The sequence below is a fragment of the Agelaius tricolor genome, unplaced genomic scaffold (assembly GCF_023055355.1).
Source record: "Agelaius tricolor isolate 1412-34295 unplaced genomic scaffold, bAgeTri1.0.p SCAF_1, whole genome shotgun sequence".
Lineage (NCBI taxonomy): Eukaryota > Metazoa > Chordata > Aves > Passeriformes > Icteridae > Agelaius > Agelaius tricolor.
Window position 1 is genome coordinate 90,728,197 of NW_027269261.1, and position 17,335 is coordinate 90,745,531.

General features: G+C 42.3%; 1 long non-coding RNA gene across 1 annotated transcript in view; it reads right to left on the reverse strand.

Moving 5' to 3' along the window:
• Positions 1–1,590: 1,590 nt before the first annotated feature.
• LOC139597624 (uncharacterized) overlaps positions 1,591–17,335 on the reverse strand; it is a 52,540-nt gene continuing 36,795 nt past the window's right edge. Inside the window, exons 5-8 of the long non-coding RNA XR_011681659.1 lie at positions 10,145–10,340; positions 8,253–8,459; positions 4,080–4,278; positions 1,591–2,546 (exon numbers count right to left, since the gene is read on the reverse strand). This is a non-coding gene — a long non-coding RNA (uncharacterized lncRNA). The remainder of the gene's footprint in view (positions 2,547–4,079; positions 4,279–8,252; positions 8,460–10,144; positions 10,341–17,335) is intronic.

Sequence of the window (17,335 nt, forward strand, 5' to 3'; positions counted from 1 at the left end):
TACAGTCCCTGGGGAGACCCTCTTTCAAAAATGCAGTCATCATGGATTCTGCAGTATGGGATAGCTGTATGGACAATGATGATAAAACAAACAACCTTCTTGTCCCCAACAGGCATGAAAGTGAAATGGGAAGAGAAGACAGCTCTCATTAGATTAATGAGCAAGGCTTCCAATTTCTGGATGAGTTTCTGTTTCCTTTGCTTTGATGAAATAAATACCACTTGATAAGGACAACCAAGTACCATCAAATCAAACCGTTTCATTAACCAATTGCATACATCCTGATTTAAAGCAGACTTCTCCCAAAACAATGTCCTGTGGATAGAATGGGTCCTTTAGAATAAATTGACTGGATTTTCTTCACCTCTTTTCCTGTTTGGCAATCTGTCTTCATTGAAAACTTGGTGAATCAGATAAAAAAACCTAATGAGTTGTGCATCATAAATCTGTAATGTATATCATGGATGAATTCTTCCATGTGCATGTGACATTTACACTATATTTAGAATGTTTCTGTTCTGGCCTACTCATTATCCAAGTGCTATACGAAGAAGAGTTTGTAAGAATTCTCTTTGAGCATGTGCTCTGAATATAACATACAGAGGTGCTACATAGGGTCTCTTTTCAGGAACCTTTTTGAAGTGTATATTGTAAAGAACATAGTGCAGAAGACACAGTTATTGTTATGAAGCAAATGAGCTTTCCAAGGTGAGGCATCTTCTGGGGTAGAAGGAGAGTTCATTGTTAGCATGCATGCAAAAATCACTAAGTGATCCTTCTCTGTCTGCCTCTGTTTGGTGCCACTGAACCAGGTAGTTATCATAGCTGGTAAAGCTGTACTCTTGCTTTGCTACCCTTCATGGTACTGAAAGACATAATGGTCACAGAGACCCAGCTACCCTGCCACCAAGAAATGCAGAATACAGTCAAGCTTAAATTGCCTTGGCCTATCAACAATATTTGCCATCATGCTCCATTTTACAAAGAATCAGACATTGCTTCATCAATGCATTGGCCTAGGATTGATCTGGGTAGAACAAAAGAGACAGGATTGAATAACTATGCAAGTCAAAATGACCTTTCCAGGAAGGTGACAACAGCTGCAAGTGCATAGAGACACAGAGCTTGAAATCTTTGCACACATGCAAGGAAAGCTCACCATTTTGCCTCTGGCATTTGGGCTCAAAGTAGGAAAAGGACCAGAGATGTCTTCAGCTACCTCATTAAGTAAAAGCACAGCTACTCTCTCAGGACTAGGGTAGGGGTTTTGTCACTCTCCAGCTTAAATTACATATTTCAAAGCCACTGTTGTTAGCTTCCAACAATGCCTCAACCTTGAAAAGAGTTTCTGTGCAGAAAAACTTGAAACAGTAAAGCATCTTATAGTCTAGGAAGACAAATGATTATCAGCACTTACAAAGATTTGTGCTCCTACACAATAGGGTGCAATTCAGGACATACATGTATATTTTTATTACTGCTTGTATTATTGCTACCACCAGTACTTTTGTTGTTATCATGATGAAAGCCAACACAAAAGGCCTGTGAATATGCTCCTTGATATACAATACCTTGTCTCTCCAGAATGACATGATTATACAGAAATGGAAGGGAAAACAGCACAATGAAGTAAAGTCCCAGCATTTAAGCTCCATCAGTCCTTAAGCAGTGACTCTGAGGCCCATCCAAAAAAACAGGATGTATTGATTAGACATGGTACACATACCTGCTAAAGCTTCAAACACAGAAACCAAACAAGGTCTTGTCCAATTTTTATCATGTTACACAATACAAAATTGCCTGAACAAGCACTAATAGACTATATTTGAACTGATCATTGCACCCTCTTTAAAATTTGTATCAATATCACCCGCATTTAAAATTCATATCAATATCACTTTAGGTCAGAATCAATAGCAAAACTCCAAGTTCTTTCAGCTTGTCCTAGTATGGAGACTAGCTGTAAAAAAATATAAACCTTTTCATTATTTCTCTTGGGTCACAAGATCCTGGTTTAAGACAATTATAACCCTAATGTTATCTCAGGTGCCAGCATTGGCTTAAGGTGGTGATGGTTTTTCTCCCAGTGTCTCTGGCCATGGTACATTTCCTGGTGGTAAGCTGTCCCATATTGTTTTAGAAAATAGCATTTAACCATTCAATATTTTGCTTGTCAACATTGTGTCATGAAGCAGTGTTCTGTCAAGCAGTTTGAAAAGGGCAATAGCTTGCAGAGTGCAGACAAAAAAAACCACCCACAAATAAAAGAAAAAGATTAATTTGAAGGAAAAAAAAAAGATGTGCAAAATCCCCAAAATTCTGGAGATTTTGGCTTGTTTCTCACAGTGAGTCATAAAAGAAGTCCAAGAATGGACAAGTTCAGAACCTGAGAGGATGCTGCATAGTTGCTCTAGAAAAAGACTTGCCTAAATATGTGCAGCCTTCTGTAGTCCAAGTCAAGAGTGAAGACACCTCCATTCCACTCTGCCTCCCGTAGCCCCTCCATGTTCCCAGGGTGGGGATCCCACAGGACAAGTGACCTTCAGCTGGCATCAGATGGAGAGAAAGGAGAAAAAGTGTCAAGAAATAGTGAGCTAGCACTAAAATGCAGCCAGCTTTTTACATGTTTGAGGGGCATTTCTGCTACAATAGGAGTGATGACATTAAGTAAAGAAAGGAAAAAGGATTGTGTAAGATTTCCCTGTGGTGTGTGTGAGACAGGAGAAATGGCTTCAAAAAATCCTGTGAGCTGAGAAACCATGTCCAGTTCTCATTATTATGGTGACTCTTCCAAGAGCTGAAATACAAAAGCTGCTGGCAGAGCTGTGGGAGTGAGCCAGAGTGGCCATCAGAGAAGAGAACAGCAGGAGGAGAGAGGGAGCAGGTAATAGAAATAGGTCACTCCGTCAGATCAGATAAGTCTAAATCAGGCCTCACACCTTGTCAGAAGTTAATAGTCTCAGACTGAGAGGGAAGGTTACAGCAATGATGGGAAAAGCAACCCACCAGCCTCCTCCAGAAGACTGCAATTTGTTTGAGCTGTAGATATCTTTTACCAATTATTTATTGCAACTCTACCTGTCAGAGTGTTGGTGTTTTTTCTCCCTGAAGTGAGAATATTGCTTATCAGCAATTTGATCCCTGTTTGCAATGGATTAAGTTCTTCAAGCATGACAAAGTGCACTATGGCTTTTCTAGATTTTCTGGGGTGCACTTTCCTAAAATTTGCACTTGGTATCTGTAGCTGCTAACTGAGTCTTGGCGGGGGGATAGACATCCCTAGTTTAGAGGCTACCAGCTTTGCCTGCACTCATCTGTTATTAGTGGGAAATTTTGCCCTAAGGTTCATCAAACTTGAGAAGAATTGTAACCATTCACATGCCAAGAATTTTAACCATTCCCAAGCCAGGAACTACTATTGCCCTTCTCTGCATATCCTGGGTTGACAAGGTCACCATGGAATAGGCCAGTGAAGGTAGCCTCACCAGGGCCATTCCTCCACTGACCATGTCCAAAAAAAAGAGGCTCAATCTTTTTCTTTCAGTAAACTCATAGTCCATCGTCCCTAGCAAAAATGATGTTCTGTCCTAAGTATTTAGTTCCTAGATTTCTCTTATGGCTGACTGCCTTCCTTGCTTAGTAGGATGCAGTAGGGGAGGGTGGTAACTGGGCCTTGCAAGGGAGACTCTGACTTCAGTCAGTCACAGCACTTCTATGTCAGCCATGGTGGTCTTACAGTCTCAGCTCATCCCTTTAATTTTCAATATTTTTTGAGAGCTCATATTTAAGGAAACAGGAAGGGGTGGAATATCTATGTGGTTATACCTGCTTTAGCAATATATAAAATATCATCATGTCAGATGTAACATGCCCTGCAATATAGGTAATTAATTGTTATATAAAATGATGGAGAGAGAGGAAAAGAGGGGGAGAAAGGCTGCTAGTACTAAGCTTGTGGATTAAGGAATTTTTAGGATGAGGACAAGAGGGGAAGGGAAGGGAAGGGAAGGGAAGGGAAGGGAAGGGAAGGGAAGGGAAGGGAAGGGAAGGGAAATGTCCCCAGGAAGGGATATTCTTACATTTCTGTGTTCTGCTGTTCAGGGAAGGATCTTTCGTTTGGCTTTATTCTGTTTTCAACCAGATACTGGTTTCTGTTCTTGATGTAGCTGCTGTTGAATTCCATCCTACCCCTCATCTCTGAAGCAGGCATGCCTGAGCCCATCTGGGTGTGGAAGGGCACTAGCCTCCTAACATGTTTTACCAAAATCAGGTGCTGACCTGTAAAAATAAAACAGAATCCCAGATACTACATTTTCATGCATGACCTTTGCCTTATAGCGCTGCTCCTCCTTGCTCCTCCTATTCTGGTATGCAAGGTAGGGAGGTGCTTGTATAGTCTCTAATATTTTAAAATACATCAGAAATGCTGTATAGCAATAGAAGAAGGTACATATGGATTTGTGTGTGTGTGTGCACCCATCACCCTTGCCTACCAGATTAAATATACATGAGGGTCGCTCAAGTGTTTATCTTTTCTTTCCACTGGCTGAGCCTGCAAAAATGCCCTTATTGGGTAGAGTTGTGTGCTTTGGAGGTAGAGGACATAAATGCCTTGATTGCATCCTGCATGCATATATTCATCCTGAGTATAGTTACACCAATTATTTTACCATCAGAACTCACTCAGCTGAAGAGTTCTCTTTTTTGTATTAGCATCTAGTATGGGGAATGAATTTTTTTAACTCTATTTTGATACAGTCCACTAAAGGAAGAGGTTAGGGTGGTAAACATGGCACAAACTATACATGTGCTCAGGTCTGCAGAAAGATGTGCAGGGAAACGAGTGAATAACACCACCCCAGGGAGCTGCAGGGAGCATTAATTCATGTGCTCTTCTGCTGCCTGCTGCCGATCGTATCCCCAGTGGAAATACTCCAGGTCACTGAAGAGGTGAGCCCTTATCGCTTCCCCAGAGCACGGCAGTCGCTTTGCATCCTCCTGCTCCAGATGGGGCAAGTCAGAAAAGTCTTGGAAAGGATGTAACTGTCAGGAGCACCAACCTGGTGGCAGTTGAGTTATTACAGGAAAATGGAGTACAAGCCTTGCAATGAGCCCAGTAAAAGCCAAAGGGGAGCATCATTAAAAGGTGCATTGTTACAGACACTTTACAGAGTGGTGCTCCCTGGAGGGGAGAAGAGCCCTGACTAAAGCTCTCTCTTTCTTGCCCAAGATGGATTGGTAAGGAGATGAAGTCTAGAAAAAGTTGGAGCCAAGATTAATAGCAAAAGTACAGTTAGTAACTTCACAGAGCATATCCACAAGATAATTTATGACAGCAAAGGAAGGAAGGGTATGTACCGTGGTGTTTGTGTAAAAGAAGGGCAGTTCTGCAAAACAGGCTTATAAATACAAAAAATGAAAAATGAGGATATTTTTACATTTCCATAGTTGAGGAGATTTGAAGGCACAACTAATTCTTTTTTTTTTACAGAAACAGCTCTCTTCATTAACTCTTCACAGGGGTTGGTTGCCCCTACAAGGAGATTTTTTGGATTTTTTTTCTTAGTTGCTTTCCTAGGAATAGAGTCATTCACACCTCAGTGGCATCAGCTTGTTGTTTGATATGTGTAAGCAACTGGGAGCCAAAAGTGGACCTATGGCACTTTGATTGTTCTCTTGGGCAGCTGAGAGACCAACTGACACCAAGCCAGGGTGCAAAATCATTCACAGACCAGGGCATTTAGACCTAGAAGGTTTATATATTGGCAAAATTGCTGATCACTTCTTCACTCTTCAATGCCTGCTTTACCTTTGATGGCAGTGGGCAAACCTGAAACATCCTTGGAAATAAGAGGCACTAGGTGGGTTGATTCAGCCCTCTAGGTTTGCTTGAAACAAGCCTAGTGGCTTTCTCTCAGTGTCCCAGGAGTATTTAAGTCCACCTTCCCTGGGGACCAGAACAGCCTCAGGTGAGCTTCTCCTCATCATGCTCATTCAGCCATGCAGCTTTGAGTGGGGAAGAGCAGAGGAATTTCCCTTGCTAATACCTGTCATTTCCCTGGATTTCCAGAGAACAGACTTTGGCCCCTTCAGGGATCTGCTTGATGGAGCACTGTGGGATAAAGCCTTGGAGGGAAGAAGGGCCCAAGAGAGTTGGTTGATATTCAAGAATCACTTCCTCCTCCAAGCTCAGGAGAGATGCATCCCAACAAAGAGAAAGTCAGACAAAAATGCCAGGAAATCAGCATGGATTAAATATTTTCTCCCGAACAAACTCAAACACAAAACAGGAAGCAAGGACAGGTAGCCTGAGAGGAAAAGAAGAAATTGTCCAAACAGCCAAGTATCAGGTTATGAAAGCTAAAACCCTGATAGAATTGAATCTGGCAAGGGACATCAAGGGCAACAAGAAAAGCTTCTATCGGTACATAGGGATAAGAGAAAGAGTAAGGAAAATCTTTACTCAGAGGGTGTAGCACTAGAACAGGTTGCTCAGGGAAGTTGTGGATGCTCCATCCTTGGAAGGAATGGCCAGGCTAGATGGGGCCTTCAGCAACTCAATCTAATGAATGGCATCCCTGCCCATGGCAGGAGGGTTTGAAACTAGGTGATCTTTGAGGTGCCTTCAAAAACTACCCATTCTATGATTTCATGGTTCAGTCCATGACCTGATCAGATGCATCCATGAGTCATAAATGAACTGGTGGAGGAAGTTGCTAAGTCACAGTCCATCATATTTGAGAAGTCATGCGAGTCTGGTGAAGTTCCCTCTGACTGGAAAAGAAGAAACATAACCCCCATTTTTAAAAAAGGAAAAAAGCTTCAAGTATTTGTCACCATCACTGAACCAGAGTGTGGAGGATTCAGGGCTGCTTTTAAGTCATTAAGAACAAGGTACGTGATGGAGTGGCAGTGAACACTACTCCATGTAAACATTGGCTCAGTTTAATAGCAGGGAACTAACTAGCTGGAAGGCTGCACAGTGCCTCCAGATTAGCAATTAGCATGGTAGGGGTCATGACAAAACAGCCAGAGTTGGAAGGACGCTATTTTCGCAGTCCAGCTATATATTTCTTTTGCCAAGGCCAGGAATAAAAAGATCCCAAGCATGCTGGACATTAAAAAGCAAGTTCCTTGAAAGACATGTTCACTAAGCTGTCAGGGAGCTGTTAGCAGGGAAAGAACAGGCAGATAGACAGACTCCCACAGGGGCCTGAAGAAGCAGAGCATGCCTCTATACTAGAAAGAGGTCAGAGGAGCAGCTAACCCTGGAACTGTGACAAATCCTACGTCTCAATCTCTTCTACACACTGGCTTTTCCATCCCTCTAATCCTCTTTGTCACCTGTCCCCGGGCCTCTATTATTCTTACCATATCTCTTTTTCAATCTGAAATAACCAGAATGGAGCAAAGGTCTTCAATTTATATAATGGAACAGAAATAATACTACAAATTCTCCCCCACAGAGTCTGAAATAACGACCAGCATAAAATAGCAAAGTTTTCAGTAATCTGCCTCGTCCTTTGTTTTTTCTAAATGGTTACAGTTAATTCAGAACCCAGCAATGCATATGGGTAGTTCAAATGGTATCTTTCAGTGTACATTACCTTGCAGTTGTTCTCTGCCATCTCAATGCCAGTTCTCCTCACTGATTATCAGAGGAGGTACCGGTGCAGCAGCTGATGTTTTTCAACAGGGTATAAAGAGATGGCTGTTCTGGGAGTAACAAGGCAGGGGTCTAGGGAAACAGGAGTATTGGACTCTTAGGAAAGCACTAGGTGCAGCTTATGTAGGAAAATTTAAACATGTTTAAATTTAGCACTATTGTTATTTTTGCTGTGTTCACCACCCTCTCCTATTCCCACTCTGGGCAGGCTCACTGTGACTGAAACACAACAGCATCCATAAACAAGGAGTGACAGTGCCACTGCCAAGGCTTCTGGCTTAATCTAATTTGGAGTAGTGGCATCTTCTGCTATTCCTTGGTTCCCAGTCCTGAAAGTGTTGGGAGTGGCACCTGTCAGCTGCAAAAGAGAGCCTTCATCCTGAGCCAGAGATAGCTGTGGGAAAGCTGGGGCAATACAAATGTGATAGGTCACATGCTGCTCTTGGACCAAGCAGGGTGATGGGACAGATCTCCTCCCCACAGTCACCTTATGAAAGTGGCTGCTGGTTTTCCTTCCTCACAGGCTTGGTCCTGTCTCCACTGGGAACAGGAAGACTCTAATTTTCCCTTTTCTGTGTCCTCTCACCTTCTTTCTTCCACTGATGTTGCTAAGATGTTGGCTTCTGGCACTGATGCCTGCTCTTGGAGGCTGGTGTGCCTGATACTGGGTAACAGTGGTAACAAGGGACCTTTTCTTCTCCCCTGTTCCTCTCCCATGCTCCACCCTCAGACTCCTTCTCCACTTCTACATCCACTTTCAAGCCCATGCTTCTTCCTATGCTCTTCCTCCCAGCTATGTCAGAAAAAGGAAAAATATGTAATATACAGAAAAATCCAAACTATTGACATTGCTGCTAATTTCAGCAGTGACTCTTTCAGGCTCACACTGTGAGAGCTAACTTTTATTGCCCATTATAAAACAATATGTCCTAATAGGGGGGGTGCAGTGCTGTGTGCTGCCAATAAGAGGGCATTTAGCCTGGAAATCTGTGACTGTAATTTATTGTCAAGCATGCCCCATGCACACACACACAGGTAATGATGGTGTTAGCCGTCTGACAAATTACAGGGCCTTGCACATTTGACCTCCTCCCCTGCCCTGTGTGCGGTATCGCATCTCCCAGGGGGTTCATCCTGACATCCCACCTCTGAGCAGCTTCCAGCTGCTGCCATTTTGGATATCCTGCCTATTTATTTCTTTCCAAAGATCTTCCCTGCTCTCACTCCTGGGGTTATTCTGTTTTCACTGCTGCTGTATGCAGGGATCAGTTTTGTGCCAAGCCTTGCTTGAGGATCAAATACCTTATAATTTTACTGATTAGGATTGTGAACTTTATAACAGTGGTGGAAGGGAGAACATCAAAGACTTCTGCCAAGATCTTTAGCTTTTGTCTTTAGCCCTGAGTATTCTCCAAATAGCAGACTTCAAAGCTGAGACCTTTTCCTAGGTACAGGGAAGTTATTCCAGACATTTTATGAATCACTTTGGATTAATTAAGTTTAATATTTTTTTCCTTCTGGTCTGCGTACAGTTCACCTTACAGTAACCAGAGCTTGAGAAGTACAGAGATCTCAAAATGGTCCCAATAAAGTTTTAAAAGTGTTTCCAAGCATTGCCAGAATAGTTTTGCTTTAAAATATTCAGTTTATAGTGTCTGATTCAGTGTATCTTTTCTCCTGGATTTTAGTAAAAGTTAAGTACTTAACTGTTGAATAGTAATAGATTAAAGCACACATTTAAACACTTTGCTGAATACAGTCCATACAAAATACATGATGTTGTATAACAAGGTTTTTTCTTCACCCATTCAGGGATGAAAGGACACATTCACTAGTGTCCTTGGCACTTGTGACTAAAGAAGGCATTGCACATTCAGATGGGTAAACAATTTATGTCACACTACCCAATGTCCTCATGCTATCCTTCTAGTCTGTTTACTTATTTGAACATCTTTATCATAGCACTCAGCAAAATGCTTAATTAGACATGTTTGTATAGTAACATGATAGTAAATAATCTCAAATTACAGGGCCATGTTTTCAAAATTTCTTATATAAAAGATGCTTGCATTACTAGAGCATGTTAGTAGGAGTCAATCCTTGACATATATTCCAATTGGCATTTTGTGATTTTAATGACTAAATTTTGATAAACATCAGTGATAGTCCTGCTTCTCTGCCTCAGATTGTTTGGTTTTTATTCTGACCATTTGTAGGCTTTTTTTCACTTGCTCCAGCTTCCTTCATTTCTGTTTGGTTCAAGAAGAATCACGTCCCATTCTCCCTTGCCTGCAAAGCAAAGGCTTCCCTTTTCTCTTCTGAACCTGCACATGGCAATTATAATCAGTAATGAAAAGTCAGAAAATAACAATTTAAATGGTTGCTTTTCAGTAGAATGCATGCTGGATCCTCTGGAGCAAGCAGGGCTGGTGATGAGCCTGTCAGTCAGGAACTCTCATGCTTGGCAGGCCGATTTACCTGTCTGATGTTCCTGCTCGTTCTCCATCATAAAATAAAAACACTTCACTTGTCAAACATCTTCCTTTTCTGGGATGCGTCTTGCACGCACACTGCTCGTCCATTTGAAACTCAGCTGTGCCTCTAGCAGTCAATTTGACAGCCAGACTCTGTCCTAAAGAGAGTTCCCAGTAGCCCACTGAAGCATCTCAAAAACCTGCACAACAAAAATATTTTTTATGCATTTATTTTTCTTAACAGAGAATTAACTCTTTGCAAAACAGAACAGGACTTTCAAGCTCTTTAAGACAGGGAAAAAACAAGTCTTCTAGACACTGAAATATCCAGACAAATCTTTAATGTCTCACTCCTGTAACAGTTTGTCTTCAGTAAGCATATCTAGAGATGTGCTAATGGTGGATCTGGTCACACAGGCTCTGTGGATGAGGCTGCTCCTTGATGACCCTAACTTTGGGATAACTCTTCAGACCATACTGCCTCACTGTTTCCTGACTGCAGCCATCAGCATTTCTCCTTGGCTCAGCTCTAAAGTTGATAGCCAAGCCTTGCTGTATGGCCAGGAGAGTCAGCCCTGGCTCCTGCCCCAAAGACAGGTGCCTCAGTAGTTCTTCTCTCATCCATCCTTTAGGCAGCAAGAAGGGAAGTGAATACAAAGAGGCTCAGCTTATACCTGTTCCTTCTAATTCAGAGGTAGAGGACTTTGCACAAAATCACAAAATATGCTGAATTGGCAAGGACCCACAAAGATCATCAAGTCACAGTCCCAGTCCTGTACAGCATCATGCCCAAGAATGATACCATGTGCACAAAGCTATTATCCAAGCACATCTTGAGCTTGGTTAGACTTGCTGCTGTGATCACTTCCCTGAGGACCATGTTCCATGTGTAGAAACAACATCTAGGTAAAGAAAAAACATCTGGCTAAATATCTGATATTAAAGCTAAATGTCCCCGGACACAACGTCAGGCCATTACCTTAACTCCATGAACTCCCTCACATAGGGTTAGGGTTGTGCCTAGGGTTAGGGTTGTGAAAACCACAAAGCCCAGAGCTCCAGGCACACTGCAGCTGCAAAAGGCATGCCAAGGGGAACACAAAACTGCCAAAACATGGTTCCCTCCTCAGCTTTCTCCTTTGAATCAGCCTTTGCTATTTATTTCACCACAAATATGGGATTTTTGTCTTTGCCTCTTGTTCCCCTCATTGGGAGGTTTTAGACTGCTCTGTGCCCTCCCCTCAGTCTCCTTTTGTCCAGCATGAACAGACCAATTGTACTGAGCTGCTCTTCGTACAGCTTCAGCTGTTGACCCTTCATCATCTGTGTAGTTCTACTTTGGATGCTTTGTAATAACATCTTTCTTACATTGTGGCAGCCAGAACTGCCCCCAGCACTCGAGGTGAGGCTGCCCCAGTGCAGAGCAGAGCAGGACAATCCCCTCCCTTGCCCAGCTGGTGATGCTGTGCCTGATGTCCCCCAGGACAGGGTTGGCCCTCCTGGCTGCCAGGGCACTGCTGGCTCATGTTCAACTTTCCATTGTCCAAGAATGCTAAGTCCCTTTCTGTGGCTCTTCTTTCCAGCATTTCATTCCCTGCTCTGTCTGTACATCCAGGGTTGCCCCATCCCACATACCAAGTTTGAACTTCATGTGGTTTGTGATTGCCCAGTCCTCTAATTTGTCTCTCTGCAGGGTCTCACAGCCTTTGAGTGAGTCAACAGCTCCTTCCAGTTTTGTATCATCCATGAATTTGCTTAGAATTCCTTCCAGTATTGCATCCAAGACATTCATGAAGGTGTTGAAGAGCACATGAACAGAGAACAATCATTTACCCCAATCACTTATCTTGGTAAGACAGTACCTAATGTTTTTTAATGTTTTTTAAGGAGAACTCCCAGTTCTGGGGACAAACTGTTTATTGAGAAAGCTTCTTTCCAGCCCTGAGTTTCCAATGATTGACTTCTGCTCTGAAGTCTCAGAGTTTTTACCAGCACCATTAGGATTTTGGGGACACGTGGGCCATAGGACCAGATCTGTGAGACTAGAGTTTGCCCAGTGTGGTATATCTGAAGCTGCAAAAACTGCACCACATCCAAGAAGCTTGGGGAATGTTAATTATTAATCCAATTGCTAACTTTTACATCTTGTCCCTCCTGGAAGGATAAAGAGTGACCAAACTGCAGAATGGTCAGAGTTTCTAGTGTACACTGTCCTTTCCCCTAGCAGGTCGGGCTTCTGTTGTTCCTTAAGCTCTGCAGCTCTTCCAACTGGTCCCTCCCTGCAGCTGCCCCAGCTGCAGCTCTCAGTGAGAAGCTGGTTTTGCTCAGAAATCTGGAAAATACTTTAAGGCCTGAGGTTCCTGCCATGCAAATGAAGGTGTGTTACACATCTTGTTCTGAAAAATCACTGCTGTTCAATTAATCAGACAGTTATTCATCTCACACTGTAACTGTAGCCTGTAAGCCACTCATCATCTCCAGGTGTGTTGAATGAAACAATCTCATATTTAAGAATTAGTCAACAGTATAGCTGGATGCAATGATTTTAACATAGATTTTCTAGCACGGGATTTTACAATGTATATTTCTTCCTATGACCTGCAGTGAGTAAACAACCTTAATAACTTAAATATCCGTGGTTTTCATCCTGTAGTTTACACCTGTGAAGGAGAAACAGGGTAAATTAAGTGATTTTTCCATGTTTATCTGGGAGGACTGTTGGAAAACTGAATTGAAATCCAGTGTTCACTTCATCAGCTCATACCCTGTGCAATATTGCCCACAATGGAGACTCCCAATGTACATAAACTGTGGTGCAAAAGGGAGCACAAGACTGATTTCAGGAGATCATGCAATGCTTCTCAAGCTCAAGGCTGATAGAGTAACAGGGAAAGCTAACTGTAGAGCAAAGTTAGCTTATCCTGTTATCTCTGAGGAGACTGAAAACAACCACTGACAATATGAAGCCACCTCTTTCCGTGGCCAAATGATGCTCCAATTAGCAGTTGCTTAATATTTAATATAACATATGTTTTAGCATTACAGTAATGTACCAGGACAAAAGGCATCACTATTTTGATAAGTGATTGAACTTTCAGCAGCAGAGAGGGAAGGCAGAGGGAGATTTTTAGGACTGGCACACACTGTGGCCCAAAATTTTAATTTCCTTTTTTTTTCTGCAATTATATTAAAGACAAACCAGATGACTCTTATGTTGGCTGAAGACCTTAGCTTATGATTACTCATTTGAAAGCTTTTGCAGCTTAATAAATTACCACCCATCTGGTAAGCCATCCTATCTAGCCCCATGTGTGCTCTTAGCAATCCTGATATTGTGAATTAAAGCACATCAGCATCAGTGGGTTGGCCTGTCTCTCAGAGGTGCTAATGCCATGTGTTTGGAAGGGTGACAGCACCCTTTGGCCAGGTGGTAGGAGCACACAGCCATCTGCTGAACTTCTGAAACATGTGGCAGAAAGGACTGGGAGTTACTGTCAAATCTCCACCTTCTGCAAGACAGATCCTGTGGGGTAAGGAAATGACAGGAGCTGCAGTCACAAAGCTTTCTGGGATCTGACCCAGCAATACCTCTGGCACACACCTACAGTCTGTCCCACATGTCCAAGCCTGATAAATCACACCAAAGGCAAATAATAATGGCCAGCTGTTTGGTTCATAGGACAACAAATGCTTTTCTTGCCCACTTCAATTATTTACTGTTTTGAGAAAGCCTCTGATTTGCAGATTGTACCTTGAGTCAGCCTGTATAGATGGTGCTTGATGTGGGGAATTGATTGCCCACATTCATAGGAAGGGGCAGTGCCGTGGTGCTCTTGTGGCCTGCACTTTCAGACTAACTAGGAAACATCAGAGAATGGCAGGATGGGGTGACAGTGGCGTTGAAGACATTGATCTGAGCTACATGTCTCTCAGAGAATTGTGCTGTTCTCTGCTGTAGACACAATCAAATATGCCAAATGGCTGCTAAAATGTAAATGTTAGCAGTCAAGGTCACCTTCCAAGGGACACCAAACAGTGTGCCCCAGGCAGGCCCCATTTAGTGGCAGCACTGACAGCATTCCTATTGCCATCTCCTCCCCCAGTTCTTTGCTCCGTGCTGAGAAATATTCCAGAGGCAAAAGTCTTTTCCATCTGATGCTAAAAAGCTGCTCCCTTTTCCCACCTAGCCGAGGCTCAAGTTTAATAAAAATCCTCATTAGTTGTCATCTAAATATGCAGGAGGTCCATGCCAAGTATGGCAGCTGAGTTAGGGAAAGCCAAAGTAGGCTCTAATTAAAGATGGGGCCAGAAGAAAACCTTGGGTCACAAGCCTGTACTTATGAAAACTGGGATCCAGGCTCTGAATGCCATTGATCAGAATGATCTCTTCACTCAAAGCCCTGGGTACTACCTGGCAGCATAATTGTAAACCCCTAAGAGCAACCCTGCATAACATGGTGGAGTTTCTCTGGCTGCTTCATTTTAATTATGGGATGGGAACCTTTAATTAATACAACTTGACAGTGAAAATATAATCAGTTGTGTAGCCCCTGTTGTTTGCATGTTTTTTTTGGTTTTTTTTTAACACGCTTGTTTTTTAATTTTGTGCAGTTATGCGTGACAGGCACTAGCAGCAGCAACCAAGTGTTCCACAAGGAGCCCGGGGGAACAGGGTGTTAATAAGTGCTGGGTTTGGCTCCTGAGGAGGCACAGAGGTGCTTGGAGATTGTATAAAACAAACAAGGTAGCTGAGTTTTTCTGCTAACATGATCATTAGGGAAGGACTGAAAATCAATGATATCTTTTATTTCTGCCTTTATGTTTCAGGGTCAACAATGTACTGAGATATGTGGGATCAACAAGACACAGGTTTGCCATATAATTTTCCCATGGTTAGCTCTAGTAAAAGTGATTAATTTTTTTAAAGAAAATCTCCATTCTGCAGCAAAGATAAACTGTTAAATGGCTGTGAGGCCTGGAGTATGAAAGAGAAATCCTGAATCTGAAACTGCATGGCCAAGGATGCTCACCTTCCCTGAAACTTAAAATGCAGAGTTGCTCCCTGTTTAAAATTCATTTCTTACTGTGCTTTTGTAATGAGGTGTTCCACCTGCATCACAGCTTCCTTTCTGTCCAGGACAGTTTCTTGGGTGGCAAAATCCTGTGACTTTGAGCAGTGGAGATGCTGATGACAAAAACTGAAGCTGGAGCTTGAACACATGATCACATTCCCACAAAATCCTCAAGACACAGGTTCATGATAGCACCTTGCTATTGACAAAATACCATCTTGCCCAAACATATTTTTCTATTCAGCCTATGAGTTTTGGACATGCTGAAAGTAATTTCATTGAAATTCATGAAAATTTCAGCAGAAATAATACTTCTCAGCTGATTTTGCTTGCCAGTAGCACATAAAAACCTCCAAGGAATCCATGCAAGACTTAAAAGTTGCTTTTCAGAATGGCATCTGTGTTACACAGTGGAAAAGTAATAAAAAAAATTTAATGTTCCAATGGTCTTAAAAATTCATCGTTTTATTTTTCACTAAACAATTTCTTTTCCATGAACCACCTGGCAACTCTTGGTCATGGAATTAGGAGCAGGTTACAGTGGATATGACCACAGACAGAGCTGCAGCTCCTGACCTCCTGTTTCCATAGGTTCAGACAGTGTTTGTGTGAATCTCTGTGACAAGCTCTAGTCAACCACATGCATACAGAGCTATTAACTACATGCAGCACAAAGCACTGGGGCTACTGCTAATGGTAATTGTGTGATGTTGATAGCAGACTAGAACTTCAACAACCTTTAGAAAGCAGCTGAGAGCTAAAAATCAGAGCTGATGAACAAACATTAATATTTCCTTCAGTTGTGTGAGACTCCTGTGAAGATTTACATAATTAATCTTCAGCAACAAAACAATCATAATGCAGTTTAATAATCTGGGAGATAGACAGGTCATATTAATTACTATCTTGCTTCCTGGTTTTAAAAGCCATTGTTTCCAAGCTCTTAGTTTAGAAGTGAATAGCTTGTATCAGCTTGAAGACAGCAAGTGTGCAGATGATTAATGCCTGAGTGCTTGGCTCTAACTGGGGATCTGTGAGAGGGTTCCAGGCCCTTGCACTGCCACAAGCTCTGCACATGACTGGGGGGAGAAAGTGGCTTTGGACAGTTCTGCATTACTGCTATCCCAGCAACTAATCTCTGTTATCCCAGTTTCAGGTTCTGTCACATCCTTCCTACAAATATAAACTAATTTTGGGGCTCTGTTCTAAAATACATGTGCAAAACTGTGTGTGGTTTGCAGTTTTTCATAGAGCTTTTTTGTTTGTTTGTTTGATTGTTGGTTTGGTTTCTTCTAAAGAAACTTACTTGAATTCTTTTTTTTTTGTTGTTAAATCCTATTGTGTCACAATCTGCTGAAAAGACAGTGACTCCTCTTGGAAGGAAGGAAGCTGGAGAGGGATTCTGGGTCATCGTGAAGAACTTGTTGCCAGCCTAACTATATGAAGGCTTTTGTAACTCTCCCATGCAAGGCAAGTGTAGAGGAAGGATTTCAAGGACAAAAATAAGGCATTTTCTACACCTGTTTGGGGACACGCTGTTTGAAACTCCAGGTGTTACCATGGAGGAGAATATGGTATGAAAGAAAATGGGCTTGTCTGAGATTCAAAGGGGGCAGCAGAGATGAGAGCCATGGGCAAATGGGAGACAGAAATCATCTTCTAAGTGTTAAAAAGAAAATGACAGCACAGGGACAAGCAATATCTTTACACAACAGAGAAAAGGCAGCCAGTGGAGGGATTCACAATGAGAGCTGACATGAGCAAACAGAGAGGCTACAAAAATGATTTTTGCAGTGGTGCTCAGAGGAATACTGGCAAGGCAAGATTGTGTTAGTGCTCAAGTAAAGGATGTAGTAAGAACTGAGACCCCAGTTAATGAGCTCCTGGTTGAGGCTTTTATTGTGTAACTGGATAAGGAAGTTAGATTTTATTTTTACTTTCAAAAAGGTGAAATTTAAGCTAGGGGATGGCTGTGAGAGGCTCACACACAGCCTGTGAGTTTGATGCAAGGTAACAGTGTTATCCAATTGCTTAAGAAAGAACCAGCAGGAAAGACTGGGCTTTGACAGGAAGAGCTCTGCTGCAGCCTGGCATAACTTGCTGACATCCCCTCATGAATTGCT